This window comes from Hippoglossus stenolepis, chromosome 20 (genome assembly GCF_022539355.2).
Source record: "Hippoglossus stenolepis isolate QCI-W04-F060 chromosome 20, HSTE1.2, whole genome shotgun sequence".
In the NCBI taxonomy this organism is placed as follows: Eukaryota; Metazoa; Chordata; class Actinopteri; order Pleuronectiformes; family Pleuronectidae; genus Hippoglossus; species Hippoglossus stenolepis.
Window position 1 is genome coordinate 16,450,410 of NC_061502.1, and position 15,517 is coordinate 16,465,926.

The 15,517-nt window shown below is 45.0% G+C and overlaps 1 protein-coding gene across 1 annotated transcript in view; it reads left to right on the top strand.

The window, feature by feature from the left end:
- The first annotated feature begins 748 nt into the window (after positions 1–748).
- LOC118099881 (disks large-associated protein 2) overlaps positions 749–15,517 on the top strand; it is an 85,298-nt gene continuing 70,529 nt past the window's right edge. Inside the window, exon 1 of the mRNA XM_035144666.2 lies at positions 749–1,204. The gene's annotated coding sequence lies outside the window, so the exon portion shown is untranslated. The remainder of the gene's footprint in view (positions 1,205–15,517) is intronic.

Genomic DNA, 15,517 nt, shown 5'->3' on the forward strand with positions numbered 1-15,517 from the left:
TCTTGCGTAGCACCTTTACCCCTTCAGAATATCAATAAGTCTTACATCTGGCCTCGAATCAATATCATCCTTTCCAAATCTGTGTTTATTCCTCTCAGATTGTCTTTCAGCCTCAGTCGCTCGGCTGTGCTGTAGGACAGAAGAGGCTGGTGAAGGAGGACGTGAGGTGAATGTGAGGGCGGTCGTGTTCTTGTTAGCTGGTGGAGTTCTTGGTTCTAGTTTGGATGAGAGGTTGTGTGATGACTTCATAAAGGCAGTGAGTACCATCAAGTCTCGTGGATCTGGTGCAGTGCGTTTAGGCTGAAGTGGAACTCTTTTTGGCGTGCTCCTGTTGTTTAGCTCAGTGTAACTTTCTCTACGGATGCATGTTTGCCGTTTAAACGCCCGCACATGGTCTGAGGAACGTGTCTGATCTCGGTGATGTCACCGGGGTCCCGATAAGACCAGGAAACGACTCCCTCCCTTTCAGTCGGAGGAGTGATGTCATCGCAGGGAGAGTGTGAGGTTGGCTGAGGGTTTATTGAGCTTGACGTTTCATCACCAAGAGCGCCAGACGTATGACCACATGTGCCGGTCAGTGCGAGGACACAGAGCAGGGAAACGGAGCCAAATAACATGGCAACACATTTGTGACTTGTTATAAACCCCCTGAGAGGGAGCAAAGGAGGGGAGGAGGAGCAGCATGAGCGTGCATGCTGATGGGGAGAGGAGCTTGTGGAGCCACAGAGCTGCAGAATCCTGAATCCAGCAGATGGAGACTCCGCGTCCTTGTTTTGCGGTGATCCGTGGGAGCAACATGCAGCTCGCGCCGCTGCCTCGCACTGCTGCAGTGGAGGAGTAAATGCGGAGCCCAGCACTGCTCCAGGTGATCCACAGCAGCCCAGCCCGGCAGACTGCTCCCTCCTCAGCCTTCCCTCTCCTCCTCCTCCTCCTTATCCTTCTCCTCCTCCTCCTCCACCTCCTCTTCCTCCTCCTCTTCCACCTCCTCCTCCTCCTCCTCATCCTCTGTCATTGCTCCATCCCTCTGAGGGCTCTGAGAAAAAAACCACAAGAAAGGAAAAGAAAAACAGAGGAGAAATCCTGCTTCTCCCCCTCCTCCATTCTCAGATGTGAAACACCTCTGCATGACTGTCCACCGCTTCCCCGTCATCGTGCGAAGACGCATATGTGCTCCAATGTCTCCGGAACATACAATCGCTGCAAGGTAAGAATCGTTGGTTTGGTTTTTCCCGAAGGCAAATTTCTGTGTAAGTGTTCTGTGTAACTGTGGCAGAGACTTGTGTGTGTGTGTATTTGTGAATTTAACAGGTAGATGGGAAGTTGCCACAGCTGATTAGGTAATCGGTAATTTCTTGCAATGGTTTGAGATCAAAGAAGCTCTCGGAGATAAGAGTCTTTATCAGATGTGCCAAATATATCTGTGTTCAGCTGTGGAGGGAAAGCAGCTCTTCTCCCCCTCATTCACAGCAAGCCGTGCAGGTGTGTGTGTTCATATGTACGTGTGTGTGTGTGTGTGACAGAATCGAGCAGGGGAGGGAGGGATTGCTCCTCATCCAAGCTCCTCGATGGGCAACAAGGGGATTTTCATCTTGACAGTCTGGTCAAACAGCTTCCCATCAATCTTCTCATGGACATAGCCGTCGGCAGATCTCCAAGACTTTAAACGTAACCGACACCGTCTTCTTCCATCGCATCAATAGTGCATCAATATGTGATCATCTTCATTAAATGCAGCTTGGAGAAAATTGGTCTTGTCCTCAAAAAATCGTCATGCTTTTATTTTGCAGAGATAAATAGGAATCCAGTGGATGAAGAAGGGGAATGAAAGGGGTGGATGTGTGCGACGGCAGGGAATAGATGGGGGACAGGGGGATGGAGGGGTGAGGAAAAGGGAGGTGGAGGGGTGCGGGAGAACTTACTCCATCACTCTCTGATTTGGGAAACCTGCCGGCCATCAGCTGCACATTCTCAGATCTCTCAGTCACATGTTGGCTTCTGACGCCACAAAGCCTTAACCTGTAAGTGGCCTAATGAAGGTTCATTACTTTCAGCTCCTATACACACACACACACACACACACACACACACACACACATCACGGACGGACACATACACACACACACAGTCACAGTCACGGACACACACACCCACACACCCTTCCTAATGCCATAATAAGAACTGGAGTCGAGCTGGTGCTGCAGTGATATCCAAATCCTGCATTCTGCCGTTTGACAGGGCTGCAGGGCTTTACTGTGTGTGTGTGTGTGTGTGTGTGTGTGTGTGTGTGTGTGTGTTTAAACCATTGACAGAGTCCTGCGCTCTGTTTAGCTGTTGTGTTTGCACAGAAAAATAAAATGCTCTGCCTGTGAAAAATAACCCCACCACCACCATTTAGCCAAAAAAAAATCTGTGCACGTTCACATTCATTCACGTTTGCGCACAGATCAGAAGCGTTTCAGGCTCTTTTTGAAGCTGCTCTGTAATATGCAGCAGAGGACTGACAGATACTCTTTATTACTGGCAGCATTAATCCTCGGGTCTTGACACATGCAGGCTCACACACATACAAGCAGCGTTTGCCCTTGCAACATGCTCCATCTCCTACCACACACACAGTGAGGCATGTAAATGCATGGCTGTACGTATACAGACCCACTCAGCTGGCTGTGTGGACTGAATCAGACGTGTAGCAGGGTGCCTGGATGAGGTGGTTCCTCTGTGGTGTTGGGTTGCAGAGGAGGAGGATCTCAGAGCGACCGAGGCTCAGATCCTCGCGAGCTCCCGGTCGGCTTTTAACCACTCGGGTTTTTTCAAGCAGATCGCTTTCATACTGAAACGCCTCATTTGGCCGCTTCCCTGTAAAAAGCTCAAAGCGCCCAACAAACCTAGAGGCTGCAGGGTTTATGAACCCACAATACAGAGATGTTGGTCAGAACTGTCATACATACTGACCGACCGAGAGGCTAAAGGCCTGGGTAGATGGCGGTGGCCAAATGGCAACACGTGAAGACAATGGGGAAAAGATGGTTGTCACAGAGGGTGGAGAGAAGCAATATTGTTTTAAATATGGAGATAACAGTGCATATTCATAGGATGTCACCTGGCTGCCCGCATGAAAAGTGACAGAAATACCTCTATCAAGAGGTCCACACATTTGGCCAATCACAGCGGGAGGTCAGTGTGAACGTCGGATCGTTTCAGTTTCAGAGAGAAAATCCTCAGATGCAGACCCCACCCCCCCCACACACACATCAGAAAGGTGTGGGGAAGGAAGTTTCTGAAGCAGTTTGACTCCTTCCTCAGCAACATTGACAGCTGAGCTGGTTGAAGGATTAGTTTGACATTTCATTCACTTTCTTGCTGAGAATCCGATGGACGCTGCAGCTGAGCATACTAACTGGACCTGAGGTGTAAAAATTAGAAGTTGCTATTTTATGTGGGGTTACGTGCTAGACTATTTCTGGGCCGGGACCAGTAACTTCAGTTGCCTGGCAACAACTTGTGTTAAATAGTGAAGTGTGTAGTGGATTTTTGTTTCTTGTGGACAGAGCTAAGCTAGCTGCTCCCCTCTTGTTTCTAGTCCTTACGCTAAGCTAGCCAGCTGCTGCCTCCAGCAACACTTTTACCAAACAGTCACGAGATACGAGATATGAGTGGTATCAATGGTCTCATCTAAATTCTGCCAAGAAAGCGAGCTAGTTTCTCAAATTGTTGAACTATTCATTTGAAAAAATATAAGAGGGCACTCAAGGAAACAACATTCATCTACTCTAAAAGGTTTTATCCCTTCGGGAGCACGAGTGTGTTCATTCAATTTCCTTGTCTGTTGCATTAAAGGTCAAAAGGGGCTAAGACATGAAGATGTGTCACTTCTCTTTCTCTGACGACCAAGAATATCCAAACCAAATTTTGAAATCTGGCAAGAAGTCGTTGAAATCTGGGCGGTATAGTTTGACCGGCAGATACAAGGTTTGACCAACATACAAACTGATCATCACATGCTGTCCCCACTGGGTCTCAGACTGTCACAAGAGATTCTGGTTTGGGTTTAGAGTTGTCTAAAGTTGTCCTACTTAGGGAAACGGGCACATCAGTCATTTGGCAAAGTGTAAAGAGAGATTCATTTGTTTACGCTGTTGGTTTTTCTCACTGCGACTGTGTGTTTGGTTTTAGGATTAAAGCTGCAGTACCTGTGGATGTTAATGGCGTGTTTCTCTTTGTGCTGTGAGGTTTAGAGGTCAGGGTGGAATGATTAACCAGCCATTAACTCACAAGCCCATTCACTGCCGGGTGCAGAGCAGGACAATGGAGGTACCGGTGAATTATTACGTTATCTGTTATGTTGCCTTGTTCATGGTGTTACACAGTCGTGGCTCTAGTGTTTCTAATTTCTGATCGTTGATCTTTTCTCTGCATGTGACATTAATCCCCAAAGAAGAGTGAATACAATTGCAGATTTATTACTTTAAGGATCATTTATGCTCAACGTTAAATACTGAAAGGGACAGGGTCTCCTGTCCGTACTCTGCGTTCATTTCCTCTGTATTTGCACACGTCTTTTTAAAGTTTATAGATATGGACGAAACACACGAAATAGAGCAGTACCACTGGAAAACAAGGGGGGGGGGCAGTGCAGCCAACAATGCCAGAACTGTTCGAGGAAGTTCAAATCGAAGTATGTGGACTGGTTACATCGTTAGGAAAAGGACGTATCTCTTTTCACACGCACAGGCAGCATGAATGAACCTTTAGTCTGATGAACTTTCCTCACCAGACGTTTAATTGATATAAACTGTGTGAATAAATCATCTTTTTTTCTCTCTGACAGTGAGAAGTTGTTGTGTTGGTGAAAACCTCCACAGGGTGATAATGTCACATTTGTCCAGGATCCAGCAATTAACTTACATTTTAATGAGGAGTGGGTTTGTTTTGGCACCTCACCTATTTAGAGCTCACACTGTTACAACTTCACATCCTTTCTCTGTCTTGTTACCACAGTGCATCTTATTAGTGACACCTTGGTATTTTTCTCCAGCTTCCACATCATTGTCTACACACTACAGTAGACATTTGACATTTATTTTATTCAGCACTTTTGCTAAATACAGTCTTAGATCGTCACTTTTTCTCCCGAGCATAGTCGACTGTCGAATGATAAACATGGAATATAAGAATAAGGAGATTTTAAAAATAAAAAAGCAGTTATACAATGTAAACAGAATACATACGGTGTAAAAAGGATTTATTGCACAAGTGTTGTGTTGGACTGAATTAGATTTAGATGGATGTTCCTAATAAACTGCCAAAAAAGGAAGGGAATGCTCTGTTGTAGTTCCAGTGGAAAAGTACATTGATTTATCACTTTCTCACAGACACACTTGTGTGTTTGCATATCACATAACAAGTTAATGTCCACCTGCACAATTTCTCTGGTGTTCTGCACACATATCCTCCTCTTCACTGTAAATGTGCAAATCTGGAAACTACTCTATGTAGTTAAGAGCTCGGGCTGCAACTAAAGATCATTTTCATTCATGTTCACCCGTCAATTAATTACCAGACTATTTAATTTCATTCATGACTAGATTCAATTTATCTGGTCGATAAAATCATATTAACATTAGATTACAAGAGCTTAAGGTATCGAGCTGAAATTTAGTTTTTTTTTGTCATTGACGATTCAACGCCAAAAAAGTGACATTTAAGAAAAGGATTGAATTGCATGAAGTCGGAAATTCTCTAATCCGAGGAGCTGTTATCACATATTAGATGTCTTATATTTACTCAGCATTAATGTTTCATCTCATCTACAGCACATCCTCTTTTCTTCTACTGCTGTGTGGAAGTTTCAACTCAGCTGTGTAACCTCAGTGTTTCCTGACCGCCTGATATTCATTCCTGTGGCGGAAACGCAGTGAAGATGGATTTAAATAACCAGAATCCTACTCGCCAGTTTTAATCCCTCCGAGTGGTGCTGAGCACAACACCATGTTAGGTAGTGAGAGAAGTTGTGTGGGTGTACGAGTGAGTAGAAGAGTGAATATGAGTTTGAATATCGAGAGCGTTCAGTCGAGTGAGCAGGATATTTGAAGCAGAGAGGATGATTGATACCTGGTTATTGTTTTGTGCGGAGAACACGTGGAAACCCTCTCGGTCACCTCTGACCCGAGTAGTTCTGAAGGACGTAGGAATTGCATAAACGTAGAATTGCTTGTGTATTGAAAGCAAATTACGGCTTTGTAGTTAAATGCCTCAAGCTGCAGGAAAGGTCACAGGCGTCTGTTTTTTGGTTACGTTACAGTAAAGTTTGTCTTTGACATTATGTAAAATGTAATCATGTCACTGTAAGCTGTATCCTAATTGGGAGGTTACATTTGAAGACAGATTGCGTCACAGCAGCTCGACTGGGATGTCCCATTTCAAAGGCTTCCTCAAACGTGGCCGACATATGCGTCCGTCCATTCCTGAGCAATGAGGGATCCAACAGGTGGATCCTTCTCAAGCCAACATATCTCAGGATTCATTGCACGTCAGTAACGAAGCTAACGAAGCTTCCATATTCTAATACGATCGTCCTTGAGTCCAGATGGAACGATTGTAACACATTTAATGAAATTCCCTCCTGCCGTTCCCGATGTGTGGTGTTTACGAGAATGTAAGGTCATTGTGCCCTTGACCTTTGACCAACAAATAAGTCCAGGTCAATGTTTGTGCCAAATTTGAAGATGATACCTCCAGTTGTTCCCGAGTTGTTGAGAACGGGAACAATGTTGAAATGAATTTCTCTCATCACCGCTACTTTCTCATGGTCCCTAAATATGAGTTTGAAACAATCTCACTTAACGGCTCCTGCAACACATCTTGCAGCACACAGGCCGCAGTGAGAGCCTCTTCAACTCTCAAGCTTTGAGATCTGTGAGCAGCATCAAGAGAAAAACGTCTCAACGATTCAGTTTGCTTTTTTTCTCGAATTGAATCGCCTGCTCTGGGGGATTTTTTCCTTTATTCTTATCAGTGCGTCAGCAGCACTTTGGACCTGACTCAAGAAACATGTCCACTTTCCCTGTCAGCTGGCAGCTACTGCACAAAGTACAGAAGGGGAAACTGTAAATATGAGTTGCCCACAGGGGGAAATCGACAGCAAGCTCAGGATGAGACGGCATTAGCCTGCGTGAAAATCATACGATTTGCATTGATCTGCCTGGAGAGAGGATCTCTTGTCCCACATCCAATAAACTAGCTGGAGTGTATTGACTACTTTGAGCATGAGGAAACCCCTCATCCAGGTGTGTGTGTGTGTGTGTTAAAAAAAACGCTGTTGTGTTTAATAATGGAATCAACCGCCTGGTGTGTGGTGTGGCTTCCCTAATGAGGACTGGATTCATCCTCAGTCTCTGACAGTACACTGAGTGGGATATGCTGCTCTCCAGCCTGTTTCCATGGAGATACTCAGGAGCTGTTGCCCCCCAACTCCTCCTCCCCCAACCCAACCACCCCCACCCAACCACCACCACACCCCACCCTCACCCCCACCTTCTGCTGTACATTCCTCCAAACGGTGCTGCTTCATATGAGAGATCTGGGCCACGGTGTGTGAGTGTGTGCTTTTATTATAACGTGACGCTTGCAGACACACAATCATGTGTGGTGCCGCTGATGGATATGCTAATGCTATTGTGGTACTATAAAGCTCTACTGCAGTGAACATGCCAGTGTGTGTTTGTGTGCAGCTCCCCTAAGTGTGATTTTACAGTGTGTTAGCGTGTGTTTTGCGTGTGTGTGCACTCGCTCTCTCCCGGTGTGTCATGCTAGTAGTAGCTAATCTTGAAGCTCTGCTGTGGCAAATGCACAAGTGTGTATGTGTTTGTGTACGTCACAGTGTGCGATGGATGCCGAATTGTCAGCCATGTGTGATACTGTGAGTGGTCATTGACAGTGTGTCAGTGTGTGTCAGTGTGTGTGTGTGTGTGCTCACGCTGTGTACGTGAGATTATGAGTCAGAGTGACAGAAACAGTGAGAGAGAAGATCGAGGGCAGTCGAGGTTCGGAAGAGAGAGACACAGAAACAGAGGCGAAAAGGACACAATCAATCTAATGAATGCATAAGACAATTAACTGTAAACGGTGAGCAATACAAACGGTGGACAACGTAACCCTGCTGCATTCTGTGAGTGTGTGTGTGTGTGTATGTGTGTGTGTGTGTGTGTGTGTGTGTGTGTGTGTGTGTGTGTGTATGTGTGTGTGTGTCACCTGGGCTGCAGAGCCACAAACAGACTCCTGAGGTTGTTGCTTACAAGGTGACAAAGGTGACAAGTGATTTGTGGCCGGACAAAGAGGCCACCATGGAGAAGGAGCGTGTCGAAAATAGCTGCGAAAAGGATCTTTCTCTCGTGGCAGATGTGATGCAGTGCAGACCTGAAGAGAGAGTCCCTGCTGAACGGAGACCAGGGCAATCCCTGGTTTTGTCGAATCCTGAATCTCCGTCCTGTCAATGCCCGTCCTGCCTCCGTTTGAGGGAGTTGATCCGCCCTTTGATTCATTGATCGCACCAAGTAGATTCTGGTTGTTTCTGCCTGGTGTTTTGTAATTAAGCTAAGTCCGGTGTGAACCATTTTTTCCTTTTTGGCAGCTTCTATAAAACTGCATTTATCGATTTTATTTTGGCCGCATGGGGTCAAAAGAACAAGTAGAGACAAAAGAAATACACCCACTTCATGTATTATCTTATTAAACTGGAAAACACATTAATATGACTGAAAGTAATGATTATTTTAATTACTGATTAATCTAATAATTACTTTCTAAGAGAGCTCTGAGGGACCTACAGATTTAGATGATAATTGTGTCAGAGTCTTTTCCCTGTTATTATTTAATACAGCATTATTCTAAAAATAGAGATTATAGCTGTTTCAAATGAATTTGACATTTCTTAATTCCTACAAAACAAGAACATCCCTAAACAAATTAAAAAAGCAGAGACACACAACTGATACATAAAGCCAGTGTGTCCTCATTTTGGTCCTGGATTTTACATTTGAAGTCACACCACAGAAGAAAAGAGATCAGAATCCGCTTCATCGACCTATGTAGTTCAAATCGCTGCTGTCATGCGTGAAATTGGTTTAAGTCTCTCTGTGTGTGTTTCCTCCCTTAACAGCATCTATACTGAACATCTCCATCCCTGATAATAGGATATGCTGCGTGCAGGGTTGGCCTGCGGAGAAGCAGGGTGGTAGCAGTCATCTCAGTGTACCGCACTCTGGGGAGCGCTTATAGGATCAGTACAAGTCGGGGCAGGAGGGAGGGTAAGGTTAACATCGCCACATGGGCTTGATCCCTCGCCGATGCCACGGTACCTGCCGTGCGGTAATGGCCGGTGTTGTGACTCACGCAGGGAGGTGACGCCTGCCAGGTGGTACATGTCCACACGGGGAAATCAAAGTTGTAATGCTAATGTGCTAAACCAAGCAAGGAGGGGGGTGGGGGTGGAGGGACAGGAAGCTCAGGAAGAAACTCACACGCTTTGTTTCTGTCAAGCTGCTTTCAGACATAGTACTGAACTCCGGATATTGTCCTGAAATTATCCGGCAAGCTGCTCCGGACATTTTCAGTTTTTCCTGCCAATCCCTTAGTAAAATGTCTAGGGAATGTCCGAGTGATCCCACGTGAGGATACAGCAGGATAATGTCCACAGAATTCACCACGAGCGAGCGGCTTTGGTTGATGACGTTTCCAACATGTAATGGACGCAAAACTGGAATAAACCCCAAAAATACAAACATCTCAGGATGAAAAAGAGGAGGCATACACGAAGAAGACGGTGACGAAGATGTCAACTTCGAAGGACAACAAGATTCGAGAGCTTCAAGCGATGAGGACCAATGCCGATGTTGATGTGCTGTATTTTTTCGGGCCCAATTGTCGAGACATTTTCTGGATTATTGTCTGAAAATGGCGACGTGAGCACACCCACGGCTACAGTGACTTGCCTTCAATAAAGAATATGCAAATCACAACATATATTATCTCAAGGCTCTTTTTTAAAGTAAGGTTGATACTATTCCCTTTAAAATGAAGAAACCTCCAACAGAACCAGACTGAGTGTTGAGGATTCGTCTGCCCAGACAGCTCGGGCTGAGAGGAAAGGAGAGAGGGATGGAAAAGGGGACAGCGAAGAGAAAGAGAGAGGAGGAAGATGCAGGTGTTTGTAAAACATTCGCCTTCATCCAAACAGCTGTATTCTGTCGTCCAAACTTCACCACTTCAGGGACAAAGTGAAGTTTTCTATCCTCCACATCCTTTTTGGGGTCTTGCCTCATTTAGACACCGAATCCAACTTCCTTTATATTAGATTCCAAACTAAAACTGACCGCTCTTGAACCATTCTTTCAACTTTCAGTTGACTTTGGCAAATCCCTAACTAGCCTCTAATCAGAAGCCGCTGCCCACTTGGAAACAGCCAACGTAAGAGGTTTTTCACTCGCCTCTCGCAGGCGGCTGGCGCGCAGCATCCTCAGTCTGGCCTGGACAGCAAACCCTTGGCTCATCAGCACAACATGAGCAAGGAAGTGGAATATTAATAATGCTGGATATTTCCACTCAGTAGGGATCCATCCAGCCTCTCGTGGAGCCCATCCAAAGAGTTCGGTTCATTTTCAAATCTTGGTGGGGAAACTTTTGGGATATACACAGGACTGACACTGTCTCTGCTGCAGCTCTGTCGAGTTTTCAGTGACGTAACCAAAGTGACAAGCAGAGCCTTCCCAAACGTGGTGCCGGCACATGACTGAAACCTAACTGTTTAGTTTGAGGCCTTTTAGCGGTGTCGGGATTCACTAATCGCTTTAATGCACTGGGATTAGACAGCACTGTGTGTGACCACAGACACACAAGAGGCTTAAAGATCGTGGCCTGTGCTCTGATGTGTCATGGCACTGGGAAGGTGAGAACACTGACGACGCATGTCTGGCCCCCCCCGCTGCTGGTGACGGATTAATTCAGAACCAATCGTGGTAAATATTCCTGGAGCTGGTCTCGGTGTCTTCAGAGGAGTTTTTGCATGAGGTGAAGATGCCTTTGGGTGGTTTCGGATCAGGCTGCAGTGGAATCTGGATCAGAATCTGGATTCAAAAAATTTGCAAGATCATCAGTAGGATCTAAGAATGTACGCTGTATGCTGTCTTGAACCTACTGCCTCGAAGGGGCGGAAGCTACCACCAGAGGGCAACTCTTCCACTTCAGTCAGAGAGAGGGCTTGTCTGACTACAGGTCTTTTAGATTGACTTCTTATGAGAGTGAGCATGTGTCATGCTGAGCGCGGAGAGGGAGGATAGACGAGAGGAAGCACGGCCCTCCTCTCCAGAGCCATTACTCTGTCAGCCCATTAAGACCATGAATCAAAGCTCCCTGCTCTCCAAATGAAGACACTAGAGGTGATTTGGTGTAGAGTACTGACATATTGGTATTCGACACCATTCTGGTCCCATTCAGGATTCTCAGGTGCAACATGTGGAGTTGGAAAGTAAGAGTCTCTCGCAGTCAGCCACTTTGAGAGCATCCATTTTATTACCTCCGAGAACGAGGCAATGTTTGTGTCCGTCCCCCTTTTGTCTCCCTGTTAGTTAGAGGGATATTTCTAAAACTACTCAGTTTGACTGAACGGCCACGGAAAGAGTAGCAGAGATCGGTTTTATACAGAACTGTGAAAAAAATTGCTGCACCCGTATCCGGGTACAGTTTACGGTTGTAACCCATTACTCCTGAACAGTAAAACACAGAAGCAATTGAGCTTTTCTGCAATATAAGTGTTTTTAACAGATCTTTTTCACAATCTTTCCAAGCGAAATCAACCAATCTGGACAAAACTTGGCACGAAATATGTTACCACGAGTTTTTTTTCATTTCTTAAGCCAAAATACAACATGGCCAGTTTGAGATACACTTCCATAACCAAATGTGCAACTGCAGATAAATTTAAGCAAGACATGTATGTACAGACTCCAGAAACCAGATTACAGTAAAGCCAAGAGAAAGTTGTTTTAGGGATTTTAACGTAAATAGAAATCTGTAAAATAAAATAATAAAAACGTATCTGGATCTGTCTTATGAGCTGCAGCTGAATGTTGGGTGCGTGACTAAAAGCAAACAGCTCAGGAAAATCATTAACAACAGTTTGTCTTGTACTTGTTAAAAAATCATTTGGAGGAACGTCTTAAAGCCCTGTTGGTTTTTTCGATTCGCTTGTGTTGGTGTTACCCATCCAGGCTGTTGTCCCTACACCCCTCACACGAGCGGCGCCACCTCCCAGGGCCCTCTGCAACTCCGACGAGAGCTGGCTGTTGTGCCTGAATACGGACATAAGAAGAAATATCGCCGCGTGAAATACCCAGTTGGTGCTTGTGTAATCTCCCTCAGCAGCATCTTTATTAAAATATTCTGTCACTGCAGTGGGCTCTTGGTGTCTTAAGAAGAGACAGCTTCTGTTGAGCGTCACACTGCTTTGACAAATCACACTCGAGAGCCACACTGCTCGCTTGTGCGCAGCAAAACACAGCTGATGGAAACAACCCAGCAGGACGGCACATTGGCTGCGATCAAAGAAAAGTGAAAGAAAAGAGGTCGGACAAACTTTGACCTACAATAAACCCCAGGATTTAGAAAAAAACATGTCCGAAAAAATGTGTGACTCTGAGTATGTACGACTTTTTTTTTTTTCCAGATGAATGACTCACAGCGGCTCAGAAACATGCTGTTATACCTAATGATTATCATTAGTGATAATGATAACTAGAAGTGCAGAATAACAACTGAATGGTCAGAACTCAGTGTGGGCTTAAACAACAGCCACACACACACACACACACACACACACACACACACACACACGCACACGTTTGTAGAAGTGACACACTGGTTACATCGAGAGGCCAAAAGGTGGCTGAGGAGGACATCTTGTGTAATGAGATGCTTATTTTTGGAAAGTGATTAAAAGGGGAGTAAATAAAAACTAATAGTTATTTTGGGGGCATGGCAAACTGTATAAGTTATCGGGCCGTTCGATGCAGTAAATGTATTATTCATACAGTGTCGCTGCAAGTAAATAGGAGGAGAGCGTGTGGCATCCTGTTTTGCCCCCAGACTCTAAACGCTCCGTGTTGCTTTTTTTTGGAAGATGTTTTTCCGAGATGAATTCTTTTAATTTTTACGCTGAGGTTGAAGCTTTTCTGTATTTTGCACAAACCTAATTTATCTTAGTAATTTAAATGTGATCATGCCAAACACTCTGATAGTTAGATAATGTGGTTTAGGCCGTTGAAACCACACCAACCTGTTTTATTAATAACTTAAATAAGTAAAGCATGTAAAACCACCAAATTGACCTTAATTTTAAAATAAAAAATTAAGGGTGAAAGGAGGGAAAGGGGGTGAGGACAACACGCCGCAAATAGCTGGGTCAGAACTGAACCTGCGGCCGCTACAGGGGGACTCATACCTTCATACACATTCGTACATGGGGCGCCCGCTCAACCTGGTGTTTCAGTACAATAGCAGTCATCAGGAAACATTGAATTGCAGCAATACTCTGCCCATCAGTACTCTGAAACAACATGTCGTGTATGATATACAATCTACAAAAGCCTCAGCAGCAACACACACACACACACACACACACACACACACACACACACACACACACACACACACACACACACACGAACACACACTTGCCCCTCTTCCCTGTCCTCCATCCTTCCCTCTCCACGTTTAAAGCACACTTTGCTCCCGCTCACCGCTCACTAAGCTCGGCTAAGTGTTACTTTGAGATTAATGCATGGGAGGCCCGCTCTGCCGGATGATGTAATAATCGCGGCGGGTTGCTGTTGCCTGGATACAGGGCGACAGCAGTGAAAACACTCAGCCGGGTCTCGCTCTCCCGTCACCGAGACCTGCAGGTATGTTAGCGTCAATTAGAAGAAAGTTGTTTAAGGATTAGTGCTGCTCACCTCTGGAGCCATGTACATCAACAAATATTAAATGATTCAAACTTGTCTTTATGAATTCAATCTGTCTGCCATTATACCTCGGATGTGTGCGGAAACTCATTTAGTGTCTTCTTTGCTCAAAAATGAGATTTTCTCATTATATCATTTTCTTGAGTGCACCCCAGGGTGTTGTTGCCTCATCTCTGTACATGACATTAGTGCTTTGAGGAAACGCAATCTTCCGAGCAACAGACTCACCAAACCTTCCTAAACTAATTCCTCTCGTCCCGTAGTGAAGAGCTGAGACGGAGAACTCAAAGGAAACTCTTAGACGCAGGTCACTACGCTTGAATCAGTGTGTGTGTGTGTGGAGCCTGTTATCCTGTAACTGTACTGCAAACATTTTCCATTCTGTTTTTAGCACAACCAAACTCAATCTGCCAGGTTGCCATAGCAATTACGACCAACACTTGATACTTCATGTGCCGTTTTGGTGAAGATGCATGAAGATGATCCGGTGATTGTTGTTTATTAAGCAAGAAGATGGAGTCTTGAATTCTGGGTGACAACAGAGAAGTGTCTTCCAGGTTTTTCTTGATCCGGGATCTTGTCTGTTCTTATAAAACCACTCACAAAACCAAGTGTTGTGCTGATCTGAAGTCTACATTTAGCCAAGTATGGTCTTGCTCCTCAAATACAATCGAGGATGCTTTAAATAGGCTGACTTGTGTGGGTTTGGTGTGAGCAGGTATCCCATTTGGATTCAGCTCGCTACTGTTTTGTCTCTCTTTCCGTTTACATCACTGCAAACCGACAGTTTCCACAATTTCCACGATTAATTGAGAAAATAATAGGCCAACAGTAAAAGCCATTGAGGTGCTAGTTTTGGCCTCTGTGCCAACTTTGAATTATTATAGATACAAGTTTGAATTTGCTATATATATATTTTTGAAAGGATTTGACTTCACCAGAGGGGTACTGTAAATACATCTGTACCAAATACAGAATTACCTTCGACCTGGTGCATTTCTGGATCAGGGGGCAGATCCAGTAAGACTGGGAGTTTTTTGACATTTTCCCTGATTTCCCAGGGAATAATTCATGGATCTTGATGGGATTGTTGGACGTTGGCTTTATGTGCTCTCCTGAGGGCCATTCTTCTTCAGCCAATGTAAATCTTTCTTTTAAACTAGAATAAAGCAGCAGAATCCCCACAAGCTTTTTTGTGAGAAAGAAGAACCATCGATCTCCTGGATGAGCAATGATGAGCCGTCATTTGACCACCATCTGCTGCTCTGGTGCCAGTTGCTTTTCGAGAGACTGGCCGTGACCTTGGGGAGAGGCTGGCCTGGCTGGGCTGGTCTGCATGACATGGTCTCTTGTTGCCAGCTGTCCATTAATTCTGAGTCAGTTATCGCCTGAGCTGATCGTCCATGACACATTTACTGTAGATTTGGCCGCTAGATCGCCAATCAGCGTGAATTTCTGGTGCTAAAAATGGGTTTCAAGTGGACTCTGCCTCATTGTGCAGTGTG